General features: G+C 41.7%; 1 protein-coding gene across 1 annotated transcript in view; it reads left to right on the forward strand.

Annotated features, from left to right (window-relative positions):
• Positions 1-20,180, forward strand: part of gabbr2 (gamma-aminobutyric acid (GABA) B receptor, 2) — a 191,140-nt gene that overhangs the window by 156,462 nt on the left and 14,498 nt on the right. The window lies entirely within an intron of this gene.

Raw genomic sequence — 20,180 nt, forward strand, 5'->3', positions numbered from 1 at the left:
TTAATATTGCTTCAGGCATTATTAATAATGCCCTTTAAGTAAAAAAGAAGGGGTGGTGTAGGTGATGGGAAGAAAACATTGAGGGGCTAAATGGTTCCAATTAAGTGGTAATCTGATGTGTAGCATTTTAAGTGGATAACAGACACACAGGTTACTGTGTTAAGCCATCAATATCTTCGTTTTAAGGAAAGTAATAGCCTCAGCCTGACAGAGCTCAAAGAGACATTTCACAGCTGTTAATTACCTTCTGTCTTCTTTAAAATATGTCATCGCTGCCAAGAGCTCTGCACCCAACATCATTATATTGCAACTGATCGTTATCATTTTCTAATGTGCCAATAAATGTCACATATTTGCGATCCTCTGTACACTCCAGCAAGTGTAACAAGCTGTCCTTGGGCCTGGTTTCAGTTCTCTCAGTATCCCTTCCCTCCCTCTCTCCCTCTCATTCTGTCCTCTGGTATCTGCAGCCACCTCTGCCATCCGCTAAACCTCCGGAAACACAAAGAGCAGAGGGAGATTATGAATGTCCTGGATCAATACATTGTAAACTATATGGTGCTACTTGAACTATACCCATCCACTTAGCTTTGCTATTGCCTCTTACATGGCTACATGGCATTCTATTTTTTCTTTCTTTTTTCAAAGAAAATGCCTCCCAGGTTTAATATATGTAATCGGTAGGGTGTTTGTGTCCTCATTGACGTCAGAAATGTTTCACATCTTGCAACATTAGCATGAAAGTTGTTGCCAAAGCTACATGTGACATAGCAAGTGATTTTTGTTAACATAATCTCTAGTAAATCAAAAAAGAAGCGCACCATCTCACCCATCACTGCTTCATTTAACATTGCATAATGCTATAAACTGAGCCTGACTGCTTTTTGGCTTTCCTTTTTACTGCACGGTTGTCACAATAGAAAAGAGCAGCAGTAGCATGTTGATGACACGTTAACTACTGTATAAAGGCCCAGGACTACAGATTACTACAGAAAATTACAGTCATTAATGATGAATTACATGTCATGTGTGAACTGCTTGTTTATTTCTGTGTTAAATTGTGTGATTGCTTCTCTGTGGCGCATTGCACATTATCAGCTGCAGCGAGGCAGGCGCTCTCTGCGTGAGATTTGAATGGTGAGATGTGTCACTGCGAGAGAGCGAGCGAGCAGCGACGCAGAAGAGGTGTTGGGGGCGAAGAGAAAGAGAGAAAGAGTTGATGACGGTGAGAGAGAAAGAGAAAATAGCTGGGAGATGATTAGATGGCACCGAAGAGATCGTAGCATGCTGGAAGCGCAATCTGCTGATTGCCAGTCAGTTCGCCTATGAGTGTGTGTGCGTGTGTGTGCACATTTACTTATTACAGTCCTATGTAAATGCATTATTTATGTATGTTTACAGAATAGGTGTCGTTATCTTACAGGCATGCCATCCCCACATCCACACCCACCCCACCTCACTGATAGCCATCTGTCCGGTAATTAACCTGACTGACACACTGCGCGACATCTTCTGTCTTACTGCCCTTCACCAAATCACTCTGTGTGTGTGTGTGTTTGCATGCATGCATGCACGTGTGTGTGTGAGCATTTGTCCACCTATCTTTCATTTTGCTGGCCTGTACTTACTTGCATCTACCTCTTAGGCTGTGATCCTAATGGATGGGTCTGTTCTCTCTGTGTGACACTGTGCGCTCGTGTGTATTGCTGTGATGTAATCTGATGCAGAGAGAGAAAAAAAACAGTGCCGTACAGCTACAGCGTCTTAAGTGTACTGCAACTGTAACACATTCTGTATTCACGTTCATTAGTCATTATAAGCAGACGGGTTGCTAAGAGGGTATGGAGAGGAGGGAGGGCCAGAGTGAGTTGGATAGAGCGACGATAGTTACTGAGGGGAAAGTAGCGTTGTGTGATTGAGAGCAAAGAAGGTGTGAAACAGGAATATTAGGTTCTACCTGATCCTGAAGCATTAATATTTCCTTCTGAATGAAAGTAAAGATGCAGGCTGACTCTGTCCTGCGCTGTATGAACCCTTGGGAAGAGCATATGGCGGGTGCGTGTGTGTGTATGCATGAATGAGTGATGGGAGAGTTGCCCTGCAGTTTCAAAATAGCCGTAACAGCAATGCAGCATTTCTCATATAGAGAGTATAGTGTGTCTGCAGTGAGGTGTCAGGTTGCAAGCACCCATGGAAAAACTGCATTTCCTCCATTTCCTTATCTTTCAGCATTATTTTATCGAAATGGTACAGTATTTCTACTTTATATACGAAGCACTCGACGGTGTACATAAAGTCACATCCTTTGGACTGTCTCGGAAAATCCGATCCAAGTCCTTCGCAAAGAAATCCACAGTCCAGCACTGTTTAAACAATTTAAGCAAATCGTCCACAGGCTTGTATAGGCAACCGAGAGACGGGGAAGGTCTCATTTTTCATGTCATGCTCACACATGGCCAATGAAAATTAACATAGGTAAATTGCTACAAAATAATACATACAGCCCCTTTAATTTATTACTTAAATCCCTCAGTTTAATAAACTACAAAAACACTAATAAACTTCTGAGTAATTACAAAACCTTTTTGCCTGAAACCTCTGTCTAATTAAAGTCGTGCATAAACATAAGGGAAGTGTAAGACTATCTTTAAGTATATACCAGATTGGATATAAAAATATATGCTGGTAATATTTAGTGGCTCTCTCTTTATTACGCCGTGCAGACTAATTGAAGCCACGACGTGGGCACTATTTTTAACATTTTTAGTGTTTTTCATAATTCATAATCAGTTTACATTCATCAATTTCAAAGCTTGATTTACAGAATTTCTGTACATATGCATACACAAAATCATTTCCAATATATAAATACATATACAGTTAACATTCCCTCACAAGACATACTGCTATTGATTTTTGCTCAGATTAAATGTGCTGCCATGTCCTCAGAATGAGATTCACGTAGCCTCAAGAGCCTGATTGGATTGGGCGATCGATAAGGTGGTCGAGAAATGGAGAGACGAGAGATGAGAGAGAGCAAAGAAAGAGGGGGAGAGAGATGTATTCGCTGTTCTTCATTACACCTATAAAAGGAAAGAAATGAGAAGTGGCAGCGAGGGAGTAATAGCGGTTTGTTGCAGCGCAGTCCCAGCTCGACGCTGAGGCACTTTGCATTATTCCTCTTACAGCATATGTAATGTTGTAAAGAAATAAAATGAAATGTGTAAAATGTTATTATTATTACTTTGTGTATGAGTAAGGTACAAATAATCAGCAACTGTGTTCCCATGACAGAGGTTAAAATAGGGCTTATGATTTTATCAGCGATGTAAATGTATATCCCAGATGTTCAAATGTACTAGAGACAGTGGAGCTGGAGCTAAAGTGGGACAACCCCAGTGGAGCTGAGGTGAGCGTCACAGAGAGGGACAGACAACGCATCACAGGGCTCATCTGTCTCAGATAGCTGGATATAATTAACAAGGCTTTGGTTTTTAATTAATATGCCTCAATCAGAGTAGAAATTCTATTCTTACATTTTTAACTAAATTAATTCAAGGACACACGCTCAAACAGACTGTGTACTCTTGTCTTTTTCCTCCTTTTCTCTTGCTTTCTTTTCTATTTTCATTTCCTCTGTTTGTCCAATTTTTTTTCTTTTTGTTCTCTTTTCTCTGTCTTCCGTTTGTTCTTTCTGTTGGTCTTGTATTCAGATAAACTCCGATATGATCTAAATCTGGCACCAGTGAAAACAGAAAAAAAAAATGTGTCCTGTTTTTCTAACATTATTCGAGTCACAACCCTGCCTGTCAGGGAATGCGCCAACCCTGCAGTGCCCTCCAATGGTAGGTCCGTGCCCAGGGAGGACGGGGGAGCACCTGGTGATGATCCCAATGGCCAAACTGAACCAGCTGAGGCCTGAAAACAACCACCATCTGACCATCTGACGATAATAATAATCTCTCTGTCACACTGCCAGCTCCATGTTGCCGCGACATCAGAGAGAAGCTATTACTCTGCTTTGCTGGGGTTTACTCTCTCCCTCTAATCGTCTATCTCCTGTTCGATCGCTTGATACTATATTCTGTGGATAGACATCACTCTGTCTCTGATCTATAGTTGTTTACCTCCCTCTATCTGTCTTTGTATCTCTCTTCATTTAAAATACAGTATGGTCACAGACAGACATGTCTAGAATTTGAAGAAAAGACAGTGAGAGGACAGGAAGTGACCAAATTCAAACATGAAGTTCAGTTGACTTGTCAAGAGGAGTTCTGCTGTGTAAGAAAAAGGTTGGATAATGGTCTCTGTGGGTCTAGAAGGAGCATATTTTCTTTTTTGGAGCTTGAGCCATACTAAGGACTAAATACCTCAGCCTCTGCCATTAAGCTAAAACTCTATCATCATCATATTGTGTATTTTCATAGTTTTGGTCACCACACCTGTTAAACATACTGTAAGATCTTACCACTACCATCACTGCTGAAATATGGAATGCTTGGCTAAATTAGACCGTTTTTAAAGGTCCAGTGTGTAGCATGTGTAGGTATTTAGTAGTGAGGTTACGATGCAAAATGCCCTCTCTAGAGCCAGTGCTGAGTTTTTCCATTCTGTAGAAACATGGCGGTACAACATGGCAAACTCCATGGAAGAGGACCTGCTCCCTTTGTAGATAGAGGTAACAAGGTCTAAGGTAACAAAAACACAATTCTTTGTTTCAGGTGATTAAACACTAATGAAAACATTGCTATAAATATTATTTTCCATTTCTGCCCCAAAAACGTACACACAGGACCTTTAAAACATGAATAGTTGTCTGTGACTTCTGTTGTTTGCCCTTTTGGACCTTTATAACAAGTGAGAGAGATGTCAATGCATCCTGAAATCTGTGCAGTGATATTGGTGAGTAAAATGTTAAAACAACAAATTTATGCAGGAAAACATCAAAAACAAGGCACAGCATATAAAAAAAAGAATACTCTTCAAAACAAGTGTCTGCGCTACTGGTCTGGCCTCACCACCACCTCTATTTATCATGCATACACTGCCTTCTATTCCTGAATTTTGCATGAGGCTCTCACTGTGATGGATCTGGATGGCACATGACACAAATCAGGAAGATAATGACATGCATGACTGTAAGCGCCAGGGAAATTTCCATGACTTGATTGTTTTATGTGTGTTCAAAACAGAGGGAGAGGCCTGTGCAAATTGACTGTGAGATGGGCATTTGATTTTTTTTTCGGATAATGACAACGTGTGCTGATTTGATGCATTGAAATAGTCTTGGAAAGCTTTACTCAGTGGATGGCTGTGTGGACACCCTGTGCCAGACTACACAGTAATTCTGGTACTCTTAACGTTATCCAGCCCATTGCTGTGTAAAGCATATGCTCTTGCTAAAATGGTAACACAATGAGGCACTCTTTGTACAAAAAGCATTTGTCTTGTGCTTTGATCTCCTTTCTAAATAGGCACTTTGTTGGCATCCTTTCCTGTCTTTTAACAGCACCGGAGGGAAGGCCGCCATCAGTGAAAGAGATCCAATGGGCTTGTTTTCTGAGCTATAGCACAAATATATTGGATTGGTGAAAGAAATGGGCTAAAATTGGATGAAGAGCAAGTGTGTGCATGAGTTTTCGTGCTTCAGTGGCCACCACTGAGGTGTGTGTGTGCTAAGCTAGTGTGTGTTATATCTGACAAAGGGAAAAAGAGAGCTCCATTTACTGATCTCTACCTTGAGGACTTGAAAATCAAAACGCTGGAAGTTTTTTTAACAGTTTCATTTTCAGGCACACTTCAGCAGAAGATATGTCTTTGACCTCATCTACTTGAACGTGCTTTTCTTTGCAATGCATCAGCATCTTTGCTGATACAATATAAGCGCTGGTTTCAATCCACACAGAGCCCAGAGCCTGCTCCTCCTCAGCTAGCAGGGACTCTGTGGTATGTAATTGATAATTTAGATCTTGCAGTCTAGGTTAATTAACTATTTACATTCATGTTCAACAGACCAATAACACTCATCACAGCGATCAATCGCCTGAAAATATCTGGCTTCCCTTTCCTGCCTGCCCTCATACCTCACCTCCATGTCTCAGGTGGGATCCTCCTCTGCTGTGATTGGTGACGCAGCATCATTCTTGGTTGTGACTGGTTGCCGTCCTTGGGGAGGTAGGCCAATGACAGTTGAAGTAATTGACTGTTAAGCTCTTATGGATTTCCTGCCTGCTGCTGATGTAGCAGAAGGCTGATCAGCCTGTACTGTACACACACAAGTGTTTAAACACGCTCGCTCTCTTACACAACATTTAGCTTGGTGATAAACACAAACAATGCAAGGTGTGAATCCTTTACTGGCCGACGTAAAAGCCTACCCAATTGTGGGAATGTTGTGTTGTGTTGTGTTACAAAACGTATTAAAACATTGTTGTGCACTGTTAGAAATAGTTCAGGGATGGAATTAGGATGGTGTCTGTGTTGCTGTTTCTCCTTGGGCACCAGTAGCCAACCATAAGGTGTTGCGTTTGTCAGAGCCAAGCTTTAGCTAGGTGGAGAGATGCCCCTGGGGCTGTCTGACTCACCCATGCTTGTGTGGGTATGTGCATGTGTGTGCGTGTGTGTGTCTCCCATGCAGAGGCTGCAAGGTGTTGGCAGGGATGTCATATTAAGCCAATGGCATTGAACTCATTGTGTCAGCTCCTGCAGGCTGCTATTGATGCTCCTATCATATAACTCTCTCCTCCTTGCCCTCAGTGTGGCACACTGGCCACGTTCTTGTCACTTCTTGCCCCGGACACGTGTGTGCGGTGCAATTGCACCTTTGCAGCTGTGCCTGAGTGTGCATTTTTGTATGTGTGCCTATGTTTGTGTTTTCATAGTGTGTGTGTGTGCTTGTGTGCTTCCTTCCTGCTCTCACAGCGCATCATGGAGCTCCTGCAGAGCACTGCTGCATTTCTGCATCATTAGGTCTCTCCCTAAGGACGAGCGAGAGGCCGGACCCAGCAGGCAATGGATTGGGACCAGAGAATAGAAAGAAAGGAGAGAAGATAGGCATGGAGGAGGATGTGAAATAAGACAGTGTATAAAGGAGAAAAAAAGATGAAAAGCAGGGAACGAGTGAAACATGTGGCTAACTGAGAGGAAAAACGAGGGAAATTGAGACTAGAAAGATTTGGGGGGACTAAACAAATGGAGATGGAGTAACTGAAGGAGCAAAAGGTGGAGAAGAATGAGATGAACATTCTCAGTCAGAGAGAGACAAGGAGAAGATGGAAACTGCATGGTGAGAAAGACAAACTGAAAGAGAAAAGTGAGGGAGAGGATAGTGCCAGGCCTAGAGGAGGCGCTTAAACAGATTTACTAAAAAAAAAATCTATTGTTAAAGTGTGTTTCAATCTGATTTTGAGCTTTTAAAATGTTGATTCTTAAAAAAAAAAAAACCTGAGAATTGCCAGTGAGTCATTAGGTTTTAATGTCTCTCCACCTGCCAAGAGACCTTTAATGAAGCGAGTGGCCACATAAGGGCTGACATAAGGTTGGTCACTCCTCTCGTGTCAAGACAGTACAACTTAATTCCAGCAAATTCATGTACAGTAATTGGACATTTCTGCAGCGCAGTGTAGCTCTCCAAACACCTGAGTCCTTTAGCTGAAGCCAGGAGAGGGGCTCTATTGAGCTGTCTGCTGCTATTAGCTTTCATGAGATATCATACTCTTAAACTTATGAGGCTAGCACTGCAGAAGACATCCATGTTAACAAGTCACTTAAGTGGGGTCTTGTCACAACATGGCTCGAAGAAAAACAAAGGGGTGTGACTGCATGTGGGTCATAGTTTTAAAGATTCATTTGAACCCTAACTAAAGGTCAGATAGACTATTTCAAGAGTGTGCAGAGAGTCTTAAATCCTTTTTGATGCTATAATTGAAAGTGAAAAGATATTAAACATGTTTAAAGCTAAAAATATTTGCTTAAAAAACAAGTCACATGGTCTGGACAGTAATGGTCACTTACCTTATGTTAATATCAAACATCCTGCAACAGGCTGAAGGAGCAGGATAAGAAAAAAAAGACGCAGGAGGGCTATGGAGTGAGGGAGGATAGATGTTAAAGTGGTAAATATAACAATGGTGTAGAGCGTCAACATAGAGAAAGAGGAAGCAAAGGGTTATATAACAGCAAAGAAGTTTATGAGCTCCGTAGAAGGCGCATTTCCAATCAAAGAAACAGATGCATAGAGTAAGATGCAAAATTGCAGTCAGTATGAATATTGCCATCTGCTCTCCTTGGAAAAGTAGACAAACAATATTCAGAGGTCTGTACCCCTAATACAGTACAGTACCATGTGGCTTGCTTGTGAATAACAGAGCCAATTAAGCAACCACAACACAGGGCTCATGGCAACCCGGGGCCTCACAGGACTCAATTACTGCTCCTGGTTTGCAGGGACGGAGGGAGCGACACAGATTCCTCAAAAGAGGATAGTGCGGTTTCCCTCTACTGGAAGTACAGAGATTCTTATAGCCGTCCATACGCAACATGGGTAATCAAATATCATAATGACAGCATGTTTCCTGAGAATAATGGTGTTGGGCTGTTTGCTTTTTCTACCAGGGAAATGCCTAGTGGGGACTTCCCCAGCCAATTTCCTCCCTCTGCATAAAGGATAAGAAAAATGAATTTTTGCAGGGTTGATATAGGTCATTTATAGTCTGCATTCTTATTGTGTTGAATCACTGTTGCATTTGATGTTATTAGGTACTGGAGCGGGAAGTATCTGCAAGCAAATTAATTCATTCTGTGAACATATTGCGCTTGCTCGTGGCAGATTTAAATACAGTTGGGCCGCCTGTTCAATTAATGTTTAACATGGCAGATCATTTCCGGTAATTTCCTGAGGAAGATATTATATGATATAATAGGATGGTCTTGTATCAGACAGTGTAAACAGGCAGGGAGAAAATGACTGGAGAACAATGGAAATTATCTCTTGGCCGTAAAGTCAGCCTCTGGCACACATTTGTTTGACAAAGGATGATGGGAAATGTAGTGAGGCAGCTAAAATGAAAAAGGGTTATTACAGACATAATGATGGTGGGCTTTTATTTCGGCGTATTGTGGTCCATAATTACTCTGACTGGTTCACAATAAAGGGCAGTGGCACCGAAGGCCGTTCTGGTATTGAACCAAATCGAAAATTATCGCCCTGAGGAGAAAAGAGGGACAAGAAATAAGAATGGGAGAAGGGGGAGTGTTGCAAGTGGAATGATGAAATAAGAAGAGAGAAAAGGTCATCAAGGAATGTCATCCTCAGCCCTTCAATCAGAAGCTGGAGCAGAACTATATAGGAGAAATTTGCCATTAAAATGAGATTTATGCAATACATCATATTTTGCAGCAAAAGGCACAGAGGTGTGTGTGTTTGTTGCTGGAAAATGTGGAATAAAATATGTGCTATGTGTGTGTTATTCTTCGCTTTGGACAAACACCTCCACTAATCTCTGGGACTGTTGATTTAGAGGGACACTCTGGTTCCATCTGTTCTGGAGTGGACTGTCTGTCTGCCTGCAGATGAGCTTTGGAGTCATCAACCACTGGCCTGTTTGCAATCTGGCAAACAGGCCAAAAAAAGGCCCATTTTAAGCACTTGAGAAAGGGGAGCTGCTCAGGGAGAGATAGCTGGAAGGAAAATGAGAGCGAGAAAGATAGAGAAAAGAAAAGAGGAGAAATACCTAAGGGTGAGGTGATGTGTGAGAGTAACTTGTCATATCTGATGGCTTATCCCCGGTTCTTGGTGCTTTCCATTTGTCACTGAGTCAACCAGGATTTATGAGCTTCTTCACAGCTACAAATCCTGATTATGGTCCTTCAGATAAAGAGTGACACCCAGGTGTTAAAAGGAGTGTGTTTGTGACCGGATGGTTTAATTTTCCATGGGTAATGGGGAGGGGCAGGGGTGTGGAAAATGGAGACCGAGTGTTCATTTCCTCAAATTCTTGACGGTCTTAATCTGCCCTCCTGTGTTTTCCAGTGAACTAGCAACATCCCAGTCAATATAGTGTATTTTTGTTGACCCATCTTGCTGCAGATTCAAACTGGGCAAAGTATTAACCATATGCTGAAGAAGTAGTTATCATTATGTACAGCTCTAAAAGTAAGTCTGGAAAACCTACTTCAGGACCCTGAACATCAGGTACTAAAACTAATGGAAACTTACTCTACTTAGACAAAACAAGTTTAATGCTCCACCAATCCATGATTTTATATTACTATGCAGTATTTAGTCTCACATAACGAGACTTTCTTCCAGCGCTGTGTCAGCTGCACCAATTTTTATTCTGCTGCAGGGAATAAAAGCTGTGGCTTGTTTGTTTCTCTTAAAAAACAATCACAATCATCTTGGGCGGTGCTTACCCCAGGATGCAGCAACGGTGCTCTAGCAAAATAGTGTCTGGGGAACTTCTTTGCATGTGGGGAGGTGAACTCTGGTATTAAAATGACTAAACTGAGCTCACCACTCTGACTTCCCCATTGATAACCAAGCAAAAATCAAGTGGGTGAAGTCTATTTATTTAGAGTTTCTTGACAGCGGAAGTTGGCACAAGTAAGCACACTTTTCTCATCACGGCTAATCAACTGTCTGTGACTCTCCTTCAAAGACCTGGATTACCTCTTAAGTTATCCACAGCTGTTTCCAAACCCAGAGAAAGTTCTTCACTGCCTCTGCAGCCATGCACTACTACAGTACAGCTCAAATGAATGGTACCCTCCTTCCAGCAGTGTACAGATCTCATTAACAGTATTCCCACTTCACTGGCATTATACTACCTCCCAAGAAATACACCTAATCCCGAAGCACTGTAAATTCTTCCGTAATGATGTACTCACATCCTCCATAACTGTGGCAACAATGACATAAGGCAGTTACAGTTGCACCCAACATACAGCCCTGAGCTTCACAGTGTGCAGATGGGAACTTTGATGAAAGCTAGCGCTCTGACAGGGAGTTATGTTAAAGGATAGCAGCCATAAAAGCAGTGAGAGCCTGCGATAACGAAAGCCTTAGCTCGCAATCTAGCAGACTGCCGGGCTATACCGCAGCATTTGCATATTCTAATGAGCCCAATGTTCAGGGTTAGCCGCTTACACTAATGACGCGTTTAGCTCTTAATAAATCAGTTAAGGCAGCTCCCTGCTGGAGCCCAGGGAGATGCACCCGTATGTGTGTGTGCGTCTCGCAGTGTGCATATGATGTAGATTTGTGTATTTGTGTGTGTGCCATTATGCTGTAATTTTGTGAGAATGCATAAGTGAGTGAATAAGTCTGTTTGTGAGCATGTGTGTCTCCCGTCTCAGTGCTTGTGCCAGCATGTGTGTGTTTTTGTCTTCAGCCTTCATTTAAATGTGTATGCGTGTGCGTTTGCATGTGTGGATGGGGTACAGTAGTTAGCTTATGCTCCCTTACTTTGAAGTGTGTTCTTTTGAAGTTGTGGTACAAGCAGCTCAACAGAAAAGTGATTTTGTATTTCTCCACCTTTTATCAGTCAACTTGAAAACCTTGCCCTGTGTTGTACTCTTTTACTCACTTCAATTTTCATCATGTTTTCGACTGATTGCTCTTGCATTGCAAGTGTCTCTCATCTTACATGTAACTGTAATGGAAATAACAAGAAAGGGGATCAAAAACGTTGTCATGTTCTGATGCAGAAACAGCTCAAAACTTTGGCCCCACTTCCTGTTGGCCAGTGCGGTGTTCACCTCTGCTGACGGTGCTGTCAGGAGCACAATAACTGAAGCATCATGCAGTACATTTTATCACTGAGCTGGGATTACTACACTTATCTGTTTTCTTTGATAGTGCGACGATCCATTTCACTTTACAGCCTTTGAAAGCCAGCAAAGGCACTAAAATGTCACTCTCAGGTAAAATTTGAGACACGTATGCTGACACGTCAAAAACAATTTGATGGTTCAAAGTAAAGAATGCTGGAAACAGGAGAGGGAACAAGGATGGGCTCCTGTGAAAAAGAAAAGAAAACAGAAAACTGAGCCAGCTGTTAATTTCACTGCATGAAGCTCCGGTTCGTTTCCAGTCTTTGGGCAATGGTAGGTCAGCCAGTTATCTGAACAACATGGAAATCAGTCTTTTGTCAACATATTATTGTGCCAGTTTCTTGCAGAGAGAGGAGTAACAGAAAAAAAATTCATCATGCCACTGCCAATTTGGCCCAGTGGTGGTTAGAAGGTCGATGGGCCATGGTTCTATCAGAAGGATTAGTCCTCAAATGGGATTACAGGCTCGTATGAAAAAAAGAAGAAAAGGGGGGTGGATGCAAGCAAGAGAGCAGAAATATTTAAATGCAGACAGACACATTCAAGTAAAAGAGATCATTTTATCATCATTAGTGGTAGGGAGGAAAGGAGGGGGAGGAGACTCTTAAGAGGGATGGAAACGGCATGGTGAGATGTGATTTCTGTAGTTTAATGAAGATTAAAGATTGAAAGATTTATAAGAGTATGTGTAAGTGTCTGTATATGTATAACCGGTGCAGAGAACAGTGTAATTATGTTAAATTTATTTCTTTTTTTGAGAGTTTAAATTATCTGTTTCTTTCCTCTCGGTACTCTCTTTCTTTTGGCCTCTACCTCATTCTCTCTTTCTCTTAAGTGAGCCAGAATAATATCTGTGAAGATGCACTGGAGTGGAATATCCTGGTCACCCATCCGGTGTGACTAGGACACTACAGTAAAACGCACACAAGCTCTCTGACACAGGCAAACACATGCACGCCCACACACACATACAGTAAGATTCACACACACACACGCACACACACTGTGAAGTGGGATGGCTCAGATCCACATGGCTTGGAGTGCCAGCGGCGTCTTGCTGCCCTGCCACCATGGCCCCTCTGCATGTAGGTCAGCCTCGGCCGGGGGCACACCACCACCCTTACCCTCCCTCCCTCCCTCCCTCCCTCCCTCCCTCCCTCTCTCACACCCACCTCCCTCACTTCTTCCAACCCTTCCTTACAAGGCTTTCTCTTCCTTTCCTTTCTCTCATTTCTCTTTCTTTAGCAAAGGCTTTTCAAGAAGACCTTCAGAGCGTGTAGCGTATGAAAATTATAATCTCCATGGGTTAAACTCTTCTTACACTGCTGGTATTTACTTTGTTAATTAAGTATATAAAGGGAAGATCATAACTCAACCCATTAGCCTAAGTATTACATTAACACCACTTTGCCTATTCCCTAGATATGCCTGATATTCTTTGATTTTGCACGATCAACTTTTTATAAGCTAAGAATAACTGTTCTAAGTTTAGTGTAATGTGTTTTTCAGATGTTGCAATGGCTTTTTAAATGGTCAATTCAGCTGACAAAGTAGGAAAGTATACCCACAAATGAACACTTCTTTTCACGTCTTTCTCCTATGTTATCGTAATATCTATAAAAAATAAAAAACATTTATTTGGTTTGGCCTAAGCTTTTTTTTTTTTACGTTGGATGCCCTTCCTCACAGACCCCTCCCCATGTATCCCAGCTTGGGACCGCCGATTTGGAATGACTAGCTTGCATCTCCAGTGGCTCGGGAGCAACCTGGGGTTCAGTGAGTTACCCAAGGTCACTTCAACAATTGGACATGAGGAGATGGGGTTCAAACTACCAATCCTGTGTCAAGTGAATAAACCACTTTCCATGTAGTGACAAAGTCTGCTGTCTAATTTTGATTATAGTTCTCGGCATTTCTGAAAAGATTTCGAGCGGAAAGGAGCAAAACTCAGATAATGAGGTAGTCTCAGTATCAAAAGCCAAATGTCTCCTTGCCTCTTTGGAAAGTTCTCTTTGCTGATTTCCATTCGGCAGAACTTTTCAGACACTGAAAAGGTGACTGGTGTACGTCATCTGGTGTTCAAGTCATGAGCCTCATCAAGTGCTGGAATCAGGTGCTTTGCTATTAATGCACACACCTCAGCAGCAGGTACGGAAACAAGGTCCTTTGATAATCTCACCCCCTCAGTGGGGAGGCTCAGGTTGTCAAAGTGGGAGGCAGAGCTGGTTTTAAACATTAACGTCATTATAACTCTATTTATTGCAGCAGGTGAGGTGCGGGTGTGCGAGAATGACGCAATTTGCCTCATTCACCACAATGGATCAAATGTCAGCTGATATCTGCTCTGTAGCTCTTTTGACGGTGCCATTTCGAGCTGCTGCCTGCTGTTGTTTTGCATAAAAAGTGATTGTGTTCAGCTGACATGTCTCTGGCAATAATATTCATGCTACAATCTAGATCTCGGTATGAATGAATGAAGGTTATAATTGCCACAACTAGCCAGCATTGTCTTTTATGCCCTTTCTTAGTAACACTTTACTCTCAGTCCCCAATATGTTGTATTTACAGGCAGCATTCAAGCACTATTTAATACATAGTTTACAAGTGGTGTTTATTAATGTACAGCATTTGTCGACAATTATAATTTTATATTATCACAACTGTTTTCAACTTTATTGTCAATAATTATCTGTTATCTGGACAGATGGACTCCAAATGAAATGTTTCCCCTTTCTCTTTCAAAAACAGAAGTTTTCTCCAAGTTGGTCTAAATTTCCAAGTTCCAAGTTAGATTTTCCTCTTTTTTGAACAGCAAACACACATTTTGTACTGTCTGTCTGAACTATCTTTGTCAGTCTATTTTAACTGTCTTTGTTTTAGAGTAAAAAGCACTATTTTGGCAACAGCTTTGTCGCTTGCTACCAGTGTCAACAGCAGTGTCCAACCAGACTGTACAGCGACAAAGACAATCAATTGGCTGCAGGTAAAATATGACATATGGGAAGAATAATAGGGAGAAATTGGGTGCATATTCATGCTGCAGTTATAGTTCCAGGCAAACTTATGCATAATTTAGGGCTAAAACTAAACAAGTTTGAAAGATTGTGGTTAGGATGAAGCAATCAGAGCTGCTGTCTGTAACTGGAAATTAGGCTAATATTGCCGTCTTGGTAATAGCTGGACATGTGCGGTTAATGTCATGGCGAGCGTGCAAGAAAATATCTCCAAAATGGGTATGAACTCTCTTTTCCTGGCATCGCTGGCGTCAACCTCCGTGTCCAACCAGCTGAGCTAATCACCCACTATGCACTTCTCCTGTCTGCTTGTCTAAAGGCCATTACTGCTGTTCAGAATTTCATAGAGGGCTGGTGAAAAACGGTGCTCGCTGCTTTTCAAATGATTTCCTACAAATTACCGTGGCACCAGGATGCCTTTCATCTCTCCATCTCTTTGCCCTCTGTGCTCTTGATGTGTTTTTCTCCCCCTGCCACTCTCCACATCTCTCATCCTGTTTTTTCTACATCCCCTCATTCATTCTTTAAATACCCCTTGTAACATTTCTCAGGATACTGCTTCTCCTGCTTTCCCCAGTCCTCGAGACGATAAACCAAAAATTACATTTGAATTTGACTTCTTTGGTCTCACTTTTAATACATAAGATTTTCCATAATATCACAAGTGTAATCTTTAAAGTCCTAATAACAGTAATTAACTTCAGACAGCGAAGACAGGCTGAAAGAGACTTGCGACAAGTGCTAAAAATGTCTCTATCTGCATGTATGAAAACAGATGATTTGTTTGTGTGACATCTCTATCAGACATCACTGTATCAGTTATTTCTCTCCCTGTCTCTGCGCCCAGGAAAACAGTTGGCGGGGGCCGGTACCCTGGGCATCGGCAAAGCACGATGCCACCCGCTGACATTCAGAACGCCACCAATCCACAGTCAGAAAATCAAAATGTGTTGTTGTTATTTCCTATACAGCATATGACATTGCTTACTGTTCGGAAAGAGATTTGAAATAGCCTCGGCATACGTAAATGTAAATGACTTCATCCCTGGAATAATCACAGCACTGTTATGTTTTGCAATGTTTTTATGATCAAACTTTTACAATCTTCCTTGAGGACATAAAAAAATCTTTCTCCCCCTCCCCATGATTGCCATTTTCTCTCCGTCTGCGCTATTCTCAGTGGCGTTACCCCCGCTTTACATTTTTCATCACATTCGTCATTTTCTCCGCATTTCCAAAATATTATAGTCCAAAGCTCCACCCACAACACCTATCTTCCGTCTTCATCTCTCGCTCTCATTCTTTCACCGTGCTGAAATCTCCTCTTTTGCAATTGCCAGTATGAGTGATGGAGTGTTTCTGTCACTGCTTGCCTGATAGCTCATCAATACACACACTTTTCCGCACTAACACACACAGGCCCAGCCACGTTACGTATGTGTGCTCACAGAATGTTGGCGCCCAAGGGGACATATGCCTGCGCACACACACATACACACACAAAAACACACACACCTCTGTGTGAAGTAGCTGCAGGTGACAATAAGTGAGCTCTCCATATCCTCCCTCACTTGTTGGTCTGTCTTCCCTGCTCTCCACCAGGCCAGAGGCCATCATATAGTCAGAGTGGGATCCATGTCCAGAAACAAGCCCTTGTAGCTGCGATTGTGGAGGAAAAGAGGATGCTTCACTGTATATGGCTTTATCACGGTCCCGTTTATTGGATTTAGTGTCATCTAGCTGTGTGGTTGCAGATTGCAACCAAAGAAATAACCCTCGCCTCACCTTCCCCAACGGCCATGAAAATGCAAAAAAAAAAAAAACGCAAAGACCTTCTCTTGAGCCAATGTTTGGTTTGTTAGTTCTGGACTACTGTAGAAACATGGCAGTGCAAAAAGGCAGACTCCATGGAAGAGGACCCGCTACCTCTGTAGGCTTATTCTAAGGTAACAAAAACACAATGATTCATAGTTTCAGATGATTATAGACTAATGAAAACATAATTATGAATACAATATTCCATTTCTGCCAATGGATTGGACCAGTTTTTAATGAGGGTGTGGAGAGTTTACCACAAATCTAATTATTTTCCAAAACATGATATTTAGGTTTTTTAATGTGTTGTCTTTCCTTCCAGGCAGTCATGGTTTCTAATGAATTCAGTATAGCATGAATGTCAACTCGAAGAGACTTTTGCACAAAAGTACATCATTGTTGCATGGTACCTGCAGGCTTGAAAAACAATTGCCAAACAGCATCCTGTTCTCCAGCTTTGTTACAGCATCAAAGGATCAAACCTGGAAGACAAAATAGTCAAACAATGACATTGTGAATCGGATAATGGAAATTTTGATTTGATTTTTGTAGGAGCCAACGCTAAAGTCTCAGATGTCAGACAGTGCATTCATGGTAGAGTTTATTAAATCAAGTGTAGTAAATAGGCTGAAATAAGCTCAAAGAAGAAGAAAATAAAACTTTCTTCTGTACCAATCTTTGTGTTTCTCTGTGTCAAGAAAACACATCTGATATTCAGATAGTTGGAATTTATAATCATTTGTATCTAATCTTTACTTTCGTCTCTCCACATTTTCCATCGCTCTTCCTGACATATTCACTCGCCCTCTCTTCTGCTCTCCAGTTATCGCTTCCTTTTGAAATTTCTTCTTCCCTTCACTTTAAGTTATTCTTCACTTATCTCTTTGTGAAACAGGACTGACACCATCTATTTTTCTTACCTCTCCCCTATCTCATTTATCCTTCTATCACTATATTATTCCATTCACTTCGACTTCCATCTGTCCCTCCATACTTCTTGCTCCTGTCTTCTCCCCATCCAACCCTCCATTTCTTTCTCCCTCTTCCCTCCATCACTCCCCTCATTGCCTCATCTAGCCTTCATCTCTCCATAGACAATCCACCAGTGCTGTGCCCGCTCCAGCCCTCCCAGAGTGATCCCGTTAGAGGGCTAATGCTGTGAAAAATGACAGTGAACCGGCACTTTTACTGCCATCGCCACTGCTTTGGGGCCGCCTGCCGCCTACAGCCCTGTTGCCTGGCAACTCCCCAGACAGCTTCCCTCCAAAAGGCGAGAGCTCTGCTCTGTCTGCTCCGCTGCGATAGAGACCCGAGCCTAATAAGCATTATATCTCATTTTGTCTTATCATTTTGTTGTTAGTGACACAAGTTTGCTCGGAGCTCCGACTATGTAAAGAGCACTGATGCAGAATGTGTCTCTCATATTGAATGAACAGAATGATTTGCAACAAGTGTGACTTTTTGGTAAATTGTTGTTCGAATAAGAGGTCGCTCATCCAAAAAAAGATAAATATACATAAATGACGATTTTGCTTGGTGTTCTGACACCATTGCAGGTTTCTTTGTTGCAAATTTAAACATGCAATTAACATGTCATACTGTAGTGGATACATTTACACCTTGAATTAAAAGTACTTATCTATTTTTGAAAACAAGCTCTTATCTGGCCTCTTGCTGTCCTTCGGATCTTTGCTCTGAGTAAAGGCAGAACCATTATACAGAAGGGTGACAAATCAAAGGAAAGAAATCTGGGTAAATAAATGTAGAAACATAACAACCACAGATGCTTCTACTCAGGACACAAGCGGTCACTAAATGGTTTGATTATAGGAATGATTAAGTAAGTGAGATTTTGGAGCAAAAAAGACACCCAAAAGCAAAACAACAAAAAAAAACTTGGCAGGTTAAAAAACAGGAACACAGAAAAACTGACAAGTGAAGATAAACACAGACTTAAAGACACTGGGGCAAATTAACAAAAGGCGACAATAAGACAAAGACAGGAAGTGTAAAACAAAACATGACACACAGGGATATAAGCTACAAAATAAAACAGGAAATGACTAAAGACTGCACATTTGTTTTGATCTGAGATGCTGATACTCTAGTGGGACACATAGTGGCAGTGAATGTTGCATATAGAATCTCTGAAGAGGAACAAAATATTACAGTACTGTCAATAGTGAAAATGACATGCATTTAATTATTCCCTGTGCATATTTATCCTAGTAATGCTTCTTCTTTAAAGTGAAACATATTCCATGTCTGCTACACCTCAACCAGAGCATTATTTATTTATATTTATTAATCAGAGCATTCACACTAACTCAGACTCAGTATGAAGAGGTAGTAACAGCTGATAAACGTTACTGTTTTCATGAAAATTGTCTTTATTGTTTACATGAAATATAAAACTGTGTCACTTCCTGTGACCAGAAATGATTCCTGCCACTGGCTACTGCCCAGAGACTTGGTCAAACCAGGGCATCTCATGCATATCTCATGATTTTCTCTTGCTCAGTCCCAGCACATCACTTAGGTTGAAAATAGATTGAAAAATATTTTTTTCATGAAGTAGTTACCTGCAGCTGCACGATGAAAATGTCATGTTAAAGTCTCAGGATCCCTTTTCTGTACTGTGTCAACTAATTGTGGTTCCTTGTGAAAAAATAGTCTGTCTGTGCGTCATCGCCTGCCCCACTTTCCTGTGTCTCCACCTCCTCGATGGCTTTTAAGGCAGAAACTAGGCTCTACCAGCCGTTCACCTAAAGTTAACAAGAATCCCAAGTCCCAAAATATGAGTGACACGAGCCATGCGGTTGCTACGGGAACTCTCGGAAGGGGTTACAAGAGTGCTTTTACAAAGTGTGTGAACTCACTGCCACCGAAGCAATCCTCGCTCTTTAATGTGTCCCTGTTTTGAGACATCAGAAGGTTACGGAGATCTTCGGCAGATGGTGGAAAATTTGACTCTTCATCTGAGTTGTAGGGGGTTCTCCGCCTGCTAGGTTGTCACACCGTGTGATGTGTAACTGCATACGTAATCCTTTGCGGGATTGGATGTTGAAAGGCGGCGGGTGCAGGCTGCATGAGGAACACTGTGTGAAAGCTGTATTTCCAAGGCAGAAACCTGGGAATTAAAGCTAGAAAACTGTACTATAATACACTTCAAGGATATCCAGAAATTATACGGTATCGGCCCATTTCTCGTTGCTGTTGGGTGAATCAGCGTAGCTCTTTAAGCACCAATTTCCAATTTTAGGTGATCGTCCTATAGAGAACCACTAATGTCGATTCACCAAGGTCATAGAGGATAGCATGAATAGCTGCAATTTCCATTAATGGGAGCTGAATGGAGAATATGGGGGTCAAAATGACTAGTGGAAGAGCTATTGTGAAGCACCTGGAGGGATGTGTATGTGTAGGTGTGTATTTATGAATGGTAAGAGCATTCACATCAAACACTGTGCTCACTGAGTGTAGTATGTACAAGGACGGAAGCTAACATTAGCATGTATT

This window comes from Pagrus major, chromosome 3 (assembly GCF_040436345.1).
Source record: "Pagrus major chromosome 3, Pma_NU_1.0".
NCBI lineage: Eukaryota > Metazoa > Chordata > Actinopteri > Spariformes > Sparidae > Pagrus > Pagrus major.